Source organism: Lissotriton helveticus, chromosome 10, assembly GCF_964261635.1.
Source record: "Lissotriton helveticus chromosome 10, aLisHel1.1, whole genome shotgun sequence".
NCBI classification, from domain to species: domain Eukaryota; kingdom Metazoa; phylum Chordata; class Amphibia; order Caudata; family Salamandridae; genus Lissotriton; species Lissotriton helveticus.
Genome location: NC_136071.1, coordinates 68,634,631 through 68,647,823, shown reverse-complemented (window position 1 = coordinate 68,647,823; position 13,193 = coordinate 68,634,631).

Here is a 13,193-nt window from a genome sequence, read left to right as displayed (position 1 = left end):
TCCACCTCCAACCCGCTCACTCCGCTTGCCACCAAAGCCCTCCTCTTTGCCACCAACATCCTCCATACCTCATCCACACCCATCGCCCCTATACCCTCTTTCCTCCCTAACACCAACCCATACGCCGGCACCACGGAACCCTGCATGAACACCAATCCACCCCCCCACCCGCATGCTAATGCACAGGTCAGCCACCCACCCATGACTTCCTCCCCCAGCACTAACACCTATCCCACGCTGGACAAGATTATGTCCTCCCTCCTCCAGCTCAAAGAAGACTTCCTCACCATCAAAGAAGACATTCACACCATCAAAGAGCTACTCATCACACCCCCCAGACACACCCCACTCACCAACACCCGCCCTCTCAAATGGCTCCCCACCCGTTCCGTTGACGCTTCCAAGCTACACCCTTCGCACAGGACCGCGATCCATGCCCACAATCGCAACAACCGCACCCGCCGCCCACACTGGAAGGCGATCCCTGCAGACAATCGCAACAACCACCCCCGTCGCACATGCACCCCTCTGTCGGATCTCGACATTCTCAACCTCCTCCGCTCCTACGACCCAGCTCCCCTAAACGACACAACCGCCACGCACCTCCCCATTCCCACGATACACTCAAAATTCCGTAGACCCCACCCACTAAACAACAGAATCTCCGTCCTGAATAACCTTAGAGAAGTCCCCCTCTCTCTAGTACCCTCTACCTCCCCTGACACACCCCGTCTCAAATGCACACTCCTCAACTGTAGATCGGCTCCTAGACACTCCTCCGCCATCGCCGATCTCATCCTATCATTGGACCTTGACCTAATCATCTTGACTGAAACCTGGCTTACTGAATCTTCCACACCTATAATGGACATCCTGGTTCCCCCCAACTACCACATCATTAGGCTCGACAGGTCTGGCAAGATAGGTGGTGGAATTGCATGCATATACAGGAACAACCTCTCTGTTCTGAAAGTCTCCGCACCTTCCCTACCCTCCCCAACGTCATGTGAATACATTTGCCTCGATATTATCAGTGAAGGCAAACCGATATGCTCTCTTCACGGCATCTACCACCCACCCAGAGACAACCTTACCTTCGCCCAACAAATCATGGACATAATTTCAACTAACGCCGGACGACAGCTCACCCAAATATACCTTGGTGACTTCAACCTCCACTGGAACGATCGCAATGATGCGGTGGTAAATAGTCTCAAAAATTTCCTCAAAGCCCTGGACCTCACACAAGTCTGCAACAGCCCGACCCATGAGAAAGGTTCTATCCTCGACCTCATCATCGCCAAAGAGGACGCTATTCTACTTGAATCTATCCAACCCTGTGACTGGTCAGACCATCATATCGTCACATTCTTCATCAATGAAAAAATCAAACTCAACACGACTCAATCCTCCAGACCTAAAATATGGAAAAGAGACCTGAAAAAACTCAACCCAGACTCCCTACCCCCGAACAGCCGCGACCTACTGCTCCCTCCTACGGGCGCTACAGACGTCCAATCCTTGACTGATCACTGTCTAAATGCGATGACGTCAATAATTAATGAGGCTGCTCCCATGCAGCTAAAAAGAGTCTCCGCTAAAATATCCAATCCGTGGTACGACGGGAGTCTCAATCAAGATAGACGAGCCATGCGAATGGCAGAGCGCACTTGGAGAACAGCTCCATCGGCACTGCACCTGAAAAGACTGAAGAAAAAGAGAAACGCCTATTTCAGGAAAATAAAGCGCTCAAAAGCAAACTTCTTCAGCCTCCAGCTCGACCAAGCAAAAAACAGACCAAGAAAACAGTTTGAGCTAATCAGAACACAAGCCAAGGAACAACCCCAACCTATCAGCTCCTTTGACAAAGCGCCCTCTTGTGAAGACTTCGCAGCTTTCTTTACACACAAAACTGACAACATAAAGAGTGATCTCAGCATTGACGCAAGCCACTACAACACTCCCAACTGCATGACACCCACTGAACTAAAAAACAATGCTACGTGGTTATCCTTTGACACCTACTCTGAAGAAGAAATAGGCAAACTGCTCAGCACCTTGAAACCGTCCAATCACCTCACGGATCCCCTCCCTGCCAACGCTGTCAAAGACTTCACCCCATGGCTCCTTCCACTGTGGACTAAAATTATCAACAGCTCGCTACAGCAAGGATACATCCCTGACTCCCTCAAAGTTGGACAAGTCACACCTTTACTAAAGAAACCTTCCGCCGACCCATCCGACCTAAACAACTACCGTCCCATTACCAATATTCCCACTCTCGCCAAACTATTGGAAAAATGTGCACAACTGCAGCTGACTAAACACATTGATCAGTTTGATCTCCTCAACGCTCATCAATCAGGCTTCCGAGCAGGACACAGTACTGAAAGTGCTATGACCCACATAATTGATGACGCGCTACAAATGCTAGATCAAAATGATACCTGCCTCCTCATCCTTCTTGATCTCTCATCAGCATTCGACACCGTTAAACATGAGAACTTACTCGAACTTTTGAACACAAGAATGGGTCTATCTGGGACTGTTCTCAAGTGGTTCACCTCCTTCTTACACAACAGGTCGCAGAAATTCAAGAGTAACAACCTAATGTCCTCGCCAATACCTGTTACGTTAGGTGTCCCTCAAGGATCCTCCCTTTCACCAACTTTGTTCAACCTAGTTATGGAACCCCTCACCACCTTGCTACAAGCATCCAATGTACTTTTTCACATGTACGCAGATGACACCCAATTATATCTCAAACTACAATCTCCCAATGACATTTTACTCCTGAACTCAACAATCAGAAGCACCCAATCCTGGCTTGCCAATAACCATCTCAAACTCAATGCCCTGAAAACAGAGTTCCTTTTGATCTCACCTCCCGCGAAGATCTCTACTTCCCAAACGTGGCTTAAACAGCTAACTGCACTCAATGTCCTACCCACCATCGTGGACTCAGCAAAATCTCTGGGCATAACTCTCGACTCCAATCTCAACATGCAGCATCATATCAGCAAGGCTACTAAAGGTGCGAACTTCCAAATCAATACACTGAGGAAACTGAAACCCTTCCTACCAGCCAAAGACTTCCAAACTGCGGTACAAGCACTAGTAATCCCGTGAATTGAATACGGCAGCATCGCCCTCTGCGGTCTCCCACTAACCACTACTGCACCCCTAAGAGCCTCTCTAAACGCTGCAGCAAGACTCATCACTGGGTCAAAAAAACACTTGCATATCACCCCCGACTTGAAAGCCCTGAACTGGCTGCCTTTTGAAGCCAGAATACATCTGAAAATTGCCTGCATGACACATAAGGCTATACACTTGAGCTCTCCCGGATACCTCAATCAGAAGCTGTCAATCTCTGGCGGCTCTAGATACACTAGAGGCACAAACAATCTGCTGCTAAAACCTCGAAGATTCAGGAAGGAAATAACGTATAAGCGCTCTTTCTCAGGAATGGCACCCAGGATCTGGAACTCACTCCCTCCTGAAACAAGGCTCATCTCCTCAATCACACTTTTTAAGAAAGAAGTAAAAGCTCTTCTCATGGCCAAATACACTTGAGCTTTCAACTTGAAACTATAAAGGATCGGCACCGATCTATATTACCCAGCTCGATCCCGATAACTTTGTGTTTTTTCCTGTATTATTCTGCTACATCCCTACGAATATGTGTTTTACCTTTATTATTGTTTCCACCTACTATTATGACTATGTACTTGCATTATTGTTTCACCTGTACTATTATGCTCCCTCACGTATTCTTTCTTTTGTTTGGTATTCCCTGCTCTGTAAAGCGCTCTGATATCTGCAAAGATCTTGTTCGCGCTATATAAAACTTTCAAAATAAAAATAAAATAAAATAAAAGTGAGCAAGGGACTCACGTCTGAGCATACCCTTCCACACTTATGGTAGCCAAAAGCGGTACAAAAGGGGGTGGTGATGCACGGAGCATCCGAACCAATCAAACACTCACACCCAGTAAAAAAAGATCTGGGTTGAATACATCACCGTTCGTTAGCCCACACTGCCACCCAAGTTCAGACATGGCTATATGCAAATCAGTCTGACCCTGTGCCTCATGGGAACAGTCCAGCCCGAACTGCCAAGCCATGCCTTCCCTGGACCGGAAACAAGCTTCCGAGGACCGGTTTCTGGCATTACAGCCGTCTTCAGCCTGGCTTGCTTGAATCCAGTGGCAAAGTGAGCAAGGGACTCACGTCTGAGCATACCCTGCCACACTTAAGGCGGCCAAAAGCGGTACAAAAGGGGGTGGTGATGGACGGAGCATCCGAACCAATCAGACACTCACACTCAGTCAAAAGATCTGGGTTGAATCCATCACCGTTCTTTAGCCCACTCTGCCACCCCAGTTCAGACATGGCTATATGCAAATCAGTCTGACCCTGTGCCTCATGGGAACAGTCCAGCCCGAACTGCCAAGCCATGCCTTCCCTGGACCGGAAACAAGCTTCCGAGGACCGATTTCTGGCATTACAGCCGTCTTCAGCCCGGCTTGCTTGATGGAAACCGGCCACAGCACAAGCTCCCATGCAGAAAAGAAAGTTTGTGTTCATACATGCACCGCATGACAGTTAGGTGCCTGCCATGCAGTGCAGGATGAACATCGGCCCCCAACCAGAGGCCGTTTCCTGAAGAGGGCCCAGCTAAGGGCCCCTAAAGTTAATTTCCTACGGGCATTCCATATCAGAAAGTTCAGCATGGAAAGGCCGCCTGAAATTAACATCATAATCTAGACAGCTTAAAGCCCCTTCTATATGTATTACGTGCCGGTTCCGACTGGCAGATGGGCTACTTGAGCCCGTTGGAAGCCAGATGGAATGTCAGGCCGGTTTCTAACTGACAGCCTCGATTGTATTGAGGCTTTTGGTTTTGAAACCGTGATGAGGCCCATAGTATCAACATAAGTACATAAAGCATGATCATTGTGCAAATAATGTAAATGCGTCCAGGGACACATACATGAATTGCAGTTTATCAGAACAAAAGCACAAGCAGTATTAGAAAACCCCAGGGCAGAGTGCATATACTTCTGTGTGTACCACTTGTCAAATATAAAAACAATGCACCCCCAATGCTAGCAGTGCTAGCTTTTGTTCTCCAAGCAAATGTATAACAGGTTGGCAGGTATAAGAGCCCTGTATGCCCTTTGATCATCACGGGCACATGTTAAATATGAGGGAAATTAGATGGCTTCTAGCACTTCTTTGTTATGTTTATGTTATGTTAGAATATTTGTAAAGCGCATGGCTGCTCCAGCAATAGGCGTCCCAGCTGCATTCTAGGGAGATGACATGGCAAAAGGAGCAGAGGATCAGATAGAGAACAACCAAGTCTTCAAGACCCTTCTGAAAGCCCATGATTAGAATAGTCCTAATAGACAGAGACAGTGTATTCCACAGGTCAGGGGATTTTGCAGAGACAAGCGGCCTCCGGCCCTCACTCTTTTCACCAAGGGACATGACCTGAATTTAGCTTAACAGACTGTAAGGTTCTGATGGACACAAGGACTGAGCAGATTGGCTAGAATGAGGAGACCCTGATGAGTTAAAAATTTGCGGGTGAAAAATAAGGTGTTAAAAATAATTATTTGTTCCACCGTGAGCCAGTGCAACCTAGGGATATAGCCAGAGATAAACATGATTTAGGAAGGGTGAATAAATCAGAGCCGCAGAACTCTGGGCTATTTGAAGCCTTTTGATCACTGTCTTATTGGAACCCCAATACAGCACATTTCAGTAATCCCGCCTAGAGTATGGCAGCCTGGACAATCATCTGGCGAGTGTGGGATTCAAATAATCCCAGAATGGGTTTTAAACCACCTAGGAGTCCAAAGAAGACGCCTACCACCTATTTTGCTTGGGCTTCAAAAGACAGAGCATTGTCGACCCAGACAATATGATTCTTTACCCCTATTTTGGACTGAGGAGGTAAACCTAGTGTGCGAGGCCACCAGTGATTGCTCCATATATGGGAACTCAAGGCGTAGCTTTTGAATCTGTACTAATAGGGAGAGGAAATAACCTAGAATGATCTATCAGTTAAAACAAGATGTGAACCAAGTCAGTGCCACTTCACCAATGCCGATTTCCTGAAGACAATGAAGCTGAATATCATGTGAAACAGTGTCTAATGCAGCACTCAGATCAAGCATAATCAAGGCAGAGGATTCGTACTTGTCCAGGGTGTCGCGCAGGTGCTCTGTGACCGCTAGCGGTGCGGATTCAGTGGTGTGTTGGGGTCGGATGCCATTTTGTGAGGAGTCCAAGATCTGATTAGCCTCCAGAAAATTTGCTAGAATAGCATTAATATGTGACTCAGTGAGTTGGGCCAGAAAAGGTAGAAGAGAGATGGGGCGAAGATATTCAGGCTTGGAAGCACCCAATGTGGGCTTTTTTAGTAAAGGAATAACTTTAGCATGTTTCCACGTAGCTGGTACCGAGACTGATGATAGTGACAGATCAATCAATTCCAGGGAAGCCGGGGGCAGACAGTCCTGAAACTTTAGAAAAAGATCGGGACTAAGCGGGTCGTCTGGAGAACCGGATTTTACTTTATTGCAGAGGATAAGAAGATCTCCAAAGGGCAAAATGGGTAAGGCATGTAGGAGTGTGGGAGGATGGCTAATAGGCAGCTCTGAGTGTAATGCTTAATGTCTGAGCCAAAATTCTCATAGATCTGTTCTACTTTCCCTAATAAAATATTTGGCTATTTCTTCGCATTAGATATAAGAGGAAATAATGGGATCAGCTGTCAGTGAGGGTTTAGTCAAGCCCTTCAGAAGAGAAAAATATTTTTAGAGCGCTTATTACTGTTTTTTATTTTGTCCACAAAATATTCGGCTCTCGACTTCCAAATCGGTTTGTGATATGCCTTAATAGCCTCTCTGTAGCAGATTTTAGCTGCGGGCTCATACGAGCGTCTTCAAGCATGTTCTAGGACCTAGCTGTTTTTTTTAGCTAAGGTCAAAGACTCACTAAACCAAGGGTTGACCTGAATTTTTTTACTGTGTGTTAGTTTTGCTGAAATACAGCCGACTAAGGCTTCCGTGATCCAACCATGGAGGAGACTGTTAGCTGCCTCCATGTTGGTAGACAGTTTGGGGCTCTATATGGAGAAGATTGCAGAATGTGTTGGCGCTTAACAGTGAGAGTACGATGGGGCTCCGTTTTAGAGCCTTCAAGACATATAGACATAGATATAAGAGAGTGGTCAGACAAAGCCATAGGGAGAAGAACAGAGAAGTTTAGCGAAGGGATATCAGAGAAAACAGGGTCAAGCAGTGACCAGTGGAATGCATGGCACTAGGAATGTGTTGCCTCAATTGACATGCTCCCAAATCCCCTAAAACATTAATACTGACAGTGTTGTGTGCTGTTTTCAAGTGTAGCTTCAGATCTCCTATAATATTAAAATTTGCTGTCTTTATTGCCAGCTTCGCTGCCAAAGCAATCAGAGCTTCCGTACAAGCTTTGTCCGGGCCCGGAGGGCAATAGATTAGCAGCCCTGAGTACATAAAATTATCATTGAGTGCAATTTTAAAGAGAGAGCTCTCACGGTCTGAAATATTCTAAGGAGTGAATCTGCAAGTATAAGACTCTTTAAAAATCACTGCAATTTCTCCTCCTCTACCACCCACTCTGTTTAGTCTCTTCATAGAGTAGCCTTGGGGAAGGGCCAGAGAAGGTATTGCGGGGGAGTCCTGGGTAAGTCATGTCTCAGTTAGAGTTTGTGAAGGAAGTCCATCGTAAACAAGACAAAAATGCACCCAGAACTAGAAGTGCTAGTGTGCGATTGTCAAGTGAAGCAGGAAGATTGGGATGCTGTTTTATGGGGCAATATGTGTCACCACTGAAAAAAGTAAGCCAATGAGACTGGGGTCCCCCAAGCTTAGGAATGTGGACGCTCCCTTTAGGGAGGTTATGGCCATGTCTTGACGAGTGCTTGGGGGCACACTAGAGAGTGGGATTCAGGTGCAGTCCTCTGTGCAGACACTGGGTGGTGAGAGTGGTCCCTGGGGATCCACTCTATGAGTCACTGGTGGGGACACCAGAAGAGATCTTCTCCCCGTGTTGCACCTTCCTTGGGGGAGGGAGCCCCACTGAGGTGTTCCACATAGACAGCTCAGGGATAATTCAGGGGAGAGTTGGGGCCACTCAGTGTCTTCCCAACAGGCTGCCCATTGCGCCCCCCCCCCCCTCTGCTGGGGGCTGTAGTTTAAACAAAAGCTTCTGCTGGAAAACAAGCTCACAGTGTCAGGAGTGAGGCACTCCATATCTTCTCACTTCCCCAGCAAGGAGGCGGCAAGCAGCGCAGTTCAGGAGCTGTGGTGCATGTTGGCCATGTACTATTGTGCAGCTTAAAGAGCGAAGAGGCAGCCAAACATAATGCGCTCCACATGAACTGGTTTGTGGCTTAAGGAAATCTAAGGAGCTGCAGATAGCGCTCTACACACTTGTGCCACAAATGGAACTCTCCGCAAGCGCTGTGGGGTAGTAGGTTCCCATGCAGCACATGCTGCTGCTGAACTCAAGGGCAATGAAGTCCCACGGTGGAGGTGCTTGGTAGAAGTCTTCCATGGCCCTGAGATTGTTGTAGAACCGGGGGCAAGCCTGTATGCCCTTGGAGTCACTTTGGGTGCAGTATGTAGCCCTTCTTGGTGCGGCAAAGTTCATCAGCCATCAGGGCAGCACAGCAAAGCAGGGCAGCAGTTACTGGGAACAGTCAGTCACAGCAATGGGGCAATTCTGTGAGAGCAGCAGCCTTTACTCCAGCAGAGGTTCTTTTGGGTTCAGAAGTGATCTAAAAAATGTGATGTCAGAGCCCTGTACTTATTCTCAAAATCTCTTTGATGCGGAGGTAACTTCAAAAGAACCTTAGAAGTGCGCAACATACTCATTCAATCCCAGCCCTGACTCCAGACATCAGTAGGGGATAATCAAGTCCTTTGTGTGTCCCAGTCCAGGTAGACTATTCAGGGTGCAGATGTACCCAGTCCATCCTGTGCGATGACTGTCTGAAAAGTATGCACAAAGTGTACGTGCCCCCGAGGATCAATATGGCAAGTTGGGATCATCAGGCGGCTGGATAATAGACCGAAAGGGCTGTCAGATCTCGGGCAGCACCAAAAGAAGGTCAGGTAAACCAATTCCCAGCTGGACAAATGTTTTGAAGGAGGTTGTTGTAGTCATATTTAAATGATGTAGTTCGACTATAATGTAGACAATTCAGGCAGATGAGATTTTTGGTTGATTTCTCCAGTAAAGCTGTTGCTAAATCCAGAAACTTTGGAAGTCTAGTCAGAAACTGCACATTTATTCCATGCAGACATTCATGGAGGGCTGCTTTGGTTGATCTAACGCCTAAACAATTGAAGCAGGCATGTAATAATTTTCTTCTCAGATCTAGAAGAATTGGACATAGGCTTATCATGTGAAGTAACAATTCAGAATTGCTTCTACAAACTCTGCCGTGGAGCAGCCACCTTTGAACTTCCATGGTTGAGTGGTCTTTAAGGGTAATACATGTAATCTGTTGTATTTGATATGTTTCAAGCGCTTCTGATTGATCAGTAAATACTGAGAGAGAGAAGTGAAGAATGGCAATAAGAGGTGTGCTTTTTGTACATTTCTAAAGGCCTCCAAATTGATTCTGAATCTTAAGTTCGTGGCAGCCATTTAGCCATTATCTTGACATGGTTGTAGTCCAGGCCGGACTCCGACAACTCCCAAACCTGGTAATTATTCAACATATCTTCAAGATGCTGCAACCCATTGACTTGGTGGATGTTAGGAAATTTGCCAGTTTGTTCCAGATCAAGTTTTTTAGGGACTCCCTCAGGTGCCATTTTCAGCCTCTAACAGTAACTCAAAAAGCCTAGGCCAGCTAATGTGGTGATATGGGATAGACTAAATTCAAGTCTTAGCTTGCTTTTTGACAGTGGAAAGATAGCCCGGATTAGTCCTGAGTAAAACTTCTCAAGGTTCTTGTGCAATGATGAAGGTCAAATTGGAGCTCCATATAATAGAGCAGGAATTACTTTGGCTCTAAATATTTCCAATATGTATGTGTCTTTCAGGTATTTTAATTGCTTAGAACATAAAAAGTCTAAAAAATAAAATACAAAATCAAATCTCACAGTAATATAGCACCTTTTTCCTCAAACCAAAACTTACCATCCAAAACAACACAGAGAAGAAATCTTGCCTGAGGACAGTAAGCGACCTGGATGAGAAGATCGAATTCCCAGCCAAACACAAACACCCAGCCAAGTGTAATACCACCCTCGAGGGTTTTACACCAACTGTACATTATATCACTAATCCAGCAACTCCACGGGCGCGTCTTTACCCAGATGCCGAAAATGTAGAAACAAACTTCAAGTGGAAATTCTAAATAGCAACATTACCTCTCTCATCAGCTTTAAAATCTCAGACTGTGGGGACAACTCTCAAGAGAGGGTAGGACCAGCAACCATGCCCGAGCAGTGACAAAGCTGATCCTGCCCGCCAAAATACAAACCCCCAGATTCATCATTGTCCCGTTTTGCGAGTCCTTAATAGCGATTATTAAGAAATCGCTATTAAAGACTCGCAAAACGGGATTCATCTAGAAATCGCAATTTTATTTGCGATTTCTACAGCTTCCTTATTTGCGATTAGCAAATTGCTAATCGCAAATAAGGATGCGATTTCAAGGGTGCCAGGGGTGTCCAAAGGACACCCTGTAGCAGCCCTGAAATGTAAATGTAGACAGATGTTGCGCACACACATGTCCAAAGGACATGTGTGTGTGTAACATACAACTTGCATTTTTCTAAGTTTTCGCTAATTACCACGAAGTCAGGCTTCGCGGTAAATAGCGGCCAAAAATAGCGATTTCGCAACTCAAAATTGGTTCATGAATTGCATTTAAGGAATCTCAAATAGAGATTCCTTAAATGCAATTCCTCGCAATTTAGTGATTTCGCAATTTGCGATTTTTGCATTTGGGATGGTGAATCCCAAATGCAAAAATTGCGCTTGCAAAGGGCCAGATTCTGAGAATCTGGCCCTTTGCGAGCCGATTTTCCGTTGATGCATCTGCTTGAAAGTGACCTAGGACAAGTGAAGGGGGAGGTCTTAGCCCTATCTGGCAGCGGTCTAGATAGGATGGAGAAAGTGTCAGCCACCACCATTCCTTGGCACCTGTGTTGGGGACTGCAGTGCCGCTGCTATCTATGATTAATGACGACCCAAATAACAGGGTCGTGCTGGATACCGGAAGTAATTTATATTAAGACCTTGCCACAGAGAGGTTCGGCACTGAAATCTCAGATCAGCTGCAGCAATCAGAATTCAGCCCACTGTCTCAATCTTTTTTTCATATAAATGCAATACCAGAAACAACTGCAGGGAGTCCCCCTTAACTTTTCTGGCCTCTATAAAACAGGGAGAGCCCTCCTGATAGTCTAAATCAGGGAATTATCCTACCTCCATTTGCTGCCGTTCAATTTAAATCACGCGATATTGACTGTGTTTCTTTTGGGAAAAGCCAAATAATGTTGGAAACCCGAACTTATGCTTAACAAAAATGACTTGCCGAAAGGAAGACATTGCCTCCCTTAATAAAGGCTCACGGTCAATACTCCTTGAGTGGGATATTGATATTCACAGGAGGCTGAGGCAGAATACCCATTGCCCTTCAGGCAATTTACCCCCAGATTCATCAATGTCCCGATTTGCGAGTCCTTAATAGCGATTATTAAGGAATCGCTATTAAAGACTCGCAAAACGGGATGCATGTAGAAATCGCAATTAATTTTGCGATTTCTACTGCCTCCTTATTTGCGATTAGCTAATTGCTAATCGCAAATAAGGAATGGCTTTCCCATTCATTCCTAAGGGCCAAGAGGCCCATAGGAATGAATGGGGAGTCATTCCTTATTTGCGATTAGCAATTAGCTAATCGCAAATAAGGAAGCGATTTCAAGGGTGCCAGGGTGTCCAAAGGACACCCTGTAGCATCCCTGAAATACAAATGTACACAGGTGTTGCGCACACACATGTCCAAAGGACATGTGTGTGTGTAACATACAACTTAGAAAAATGCACTAAAGTGCATTTTCCTAAGTTTTCGCTATTTACCACAAAGTTACACTTCGCGGTAAATAGCGGCCCCATACTGCGAATTCGCAATTTTTAAAAGGTTCATGAATAGCATTTAAGGAATCTCTAATTGAGATTCCTTAAATGCGATTCTTCACAATTTAGCGAGTTCTGTAATTGCGATTTTTGCCTTTGGGATGATGAATCCCAAATGCAAAAATAGCGCTCGCAAAGGGCCGGATTCTCAGAATCTGGCCCTTTGCGAGCCGATTTCACTGTGATGAATCTGGCTGATAGTCTGAAAGGATTCAGCCCCTCTCAGGTGACAAATTTCAAACCTGTAACCATTTAGAGGTGCGCACGGGGTCTACCTAGAACCCCTGCGTCAAGAGGATACATATCAGTCATGGTAACCAAAACAGCAACTGCACCAGCTGACTGCTATATTATGAATCTCAAAGTAACTCTTGGGGGCAGATTTACAAGCCCCCCTGTGACAATTTTACGTGTCCGTTGCGTCACTTTTGTGACGCAGCGCGTCGTAAACAATGCACCACATTGAGACACATTTACAACTTTACGCACCTAGGGAGATGCGTCACATTGTAAAGCCCTGTGTGACATTATACCTGCGTCAGGTACAATGTATGCAAGGTGGGTGCTCCGACGCAAGAAAGCCTCAGAAAAATTACCCTGTGAAATTTACAAGATTTCACTGCCTCACTTCTACGATGCCACTGCGTCAAAACCTTACGCATGCTTGAAGCAGGGGTAAGGAGTGACGCAGCACATTAGGAATAATTTCAGATAGCCCATATTGATAAAAAGTGTAAATTTTTACCAAGAGGTCATAATTGACTGGAGGACGAAGCTTAATGGTACTCTTAAAAAAATTATTTCGTCAGAGGATAAAATTCTTCAGCCATGCAAAATAAAATGAAATCTGCACTCGCAAACTAAATAGGAAGAATGGAGCCAGGCTAAAGGAAGTACTCTGATCATTAATGTCATTCAGCAAAAGGGAAAGGATTAAAGGAGCTTATCTGTTCTGGGTGGCCCGAAAATTTAATATC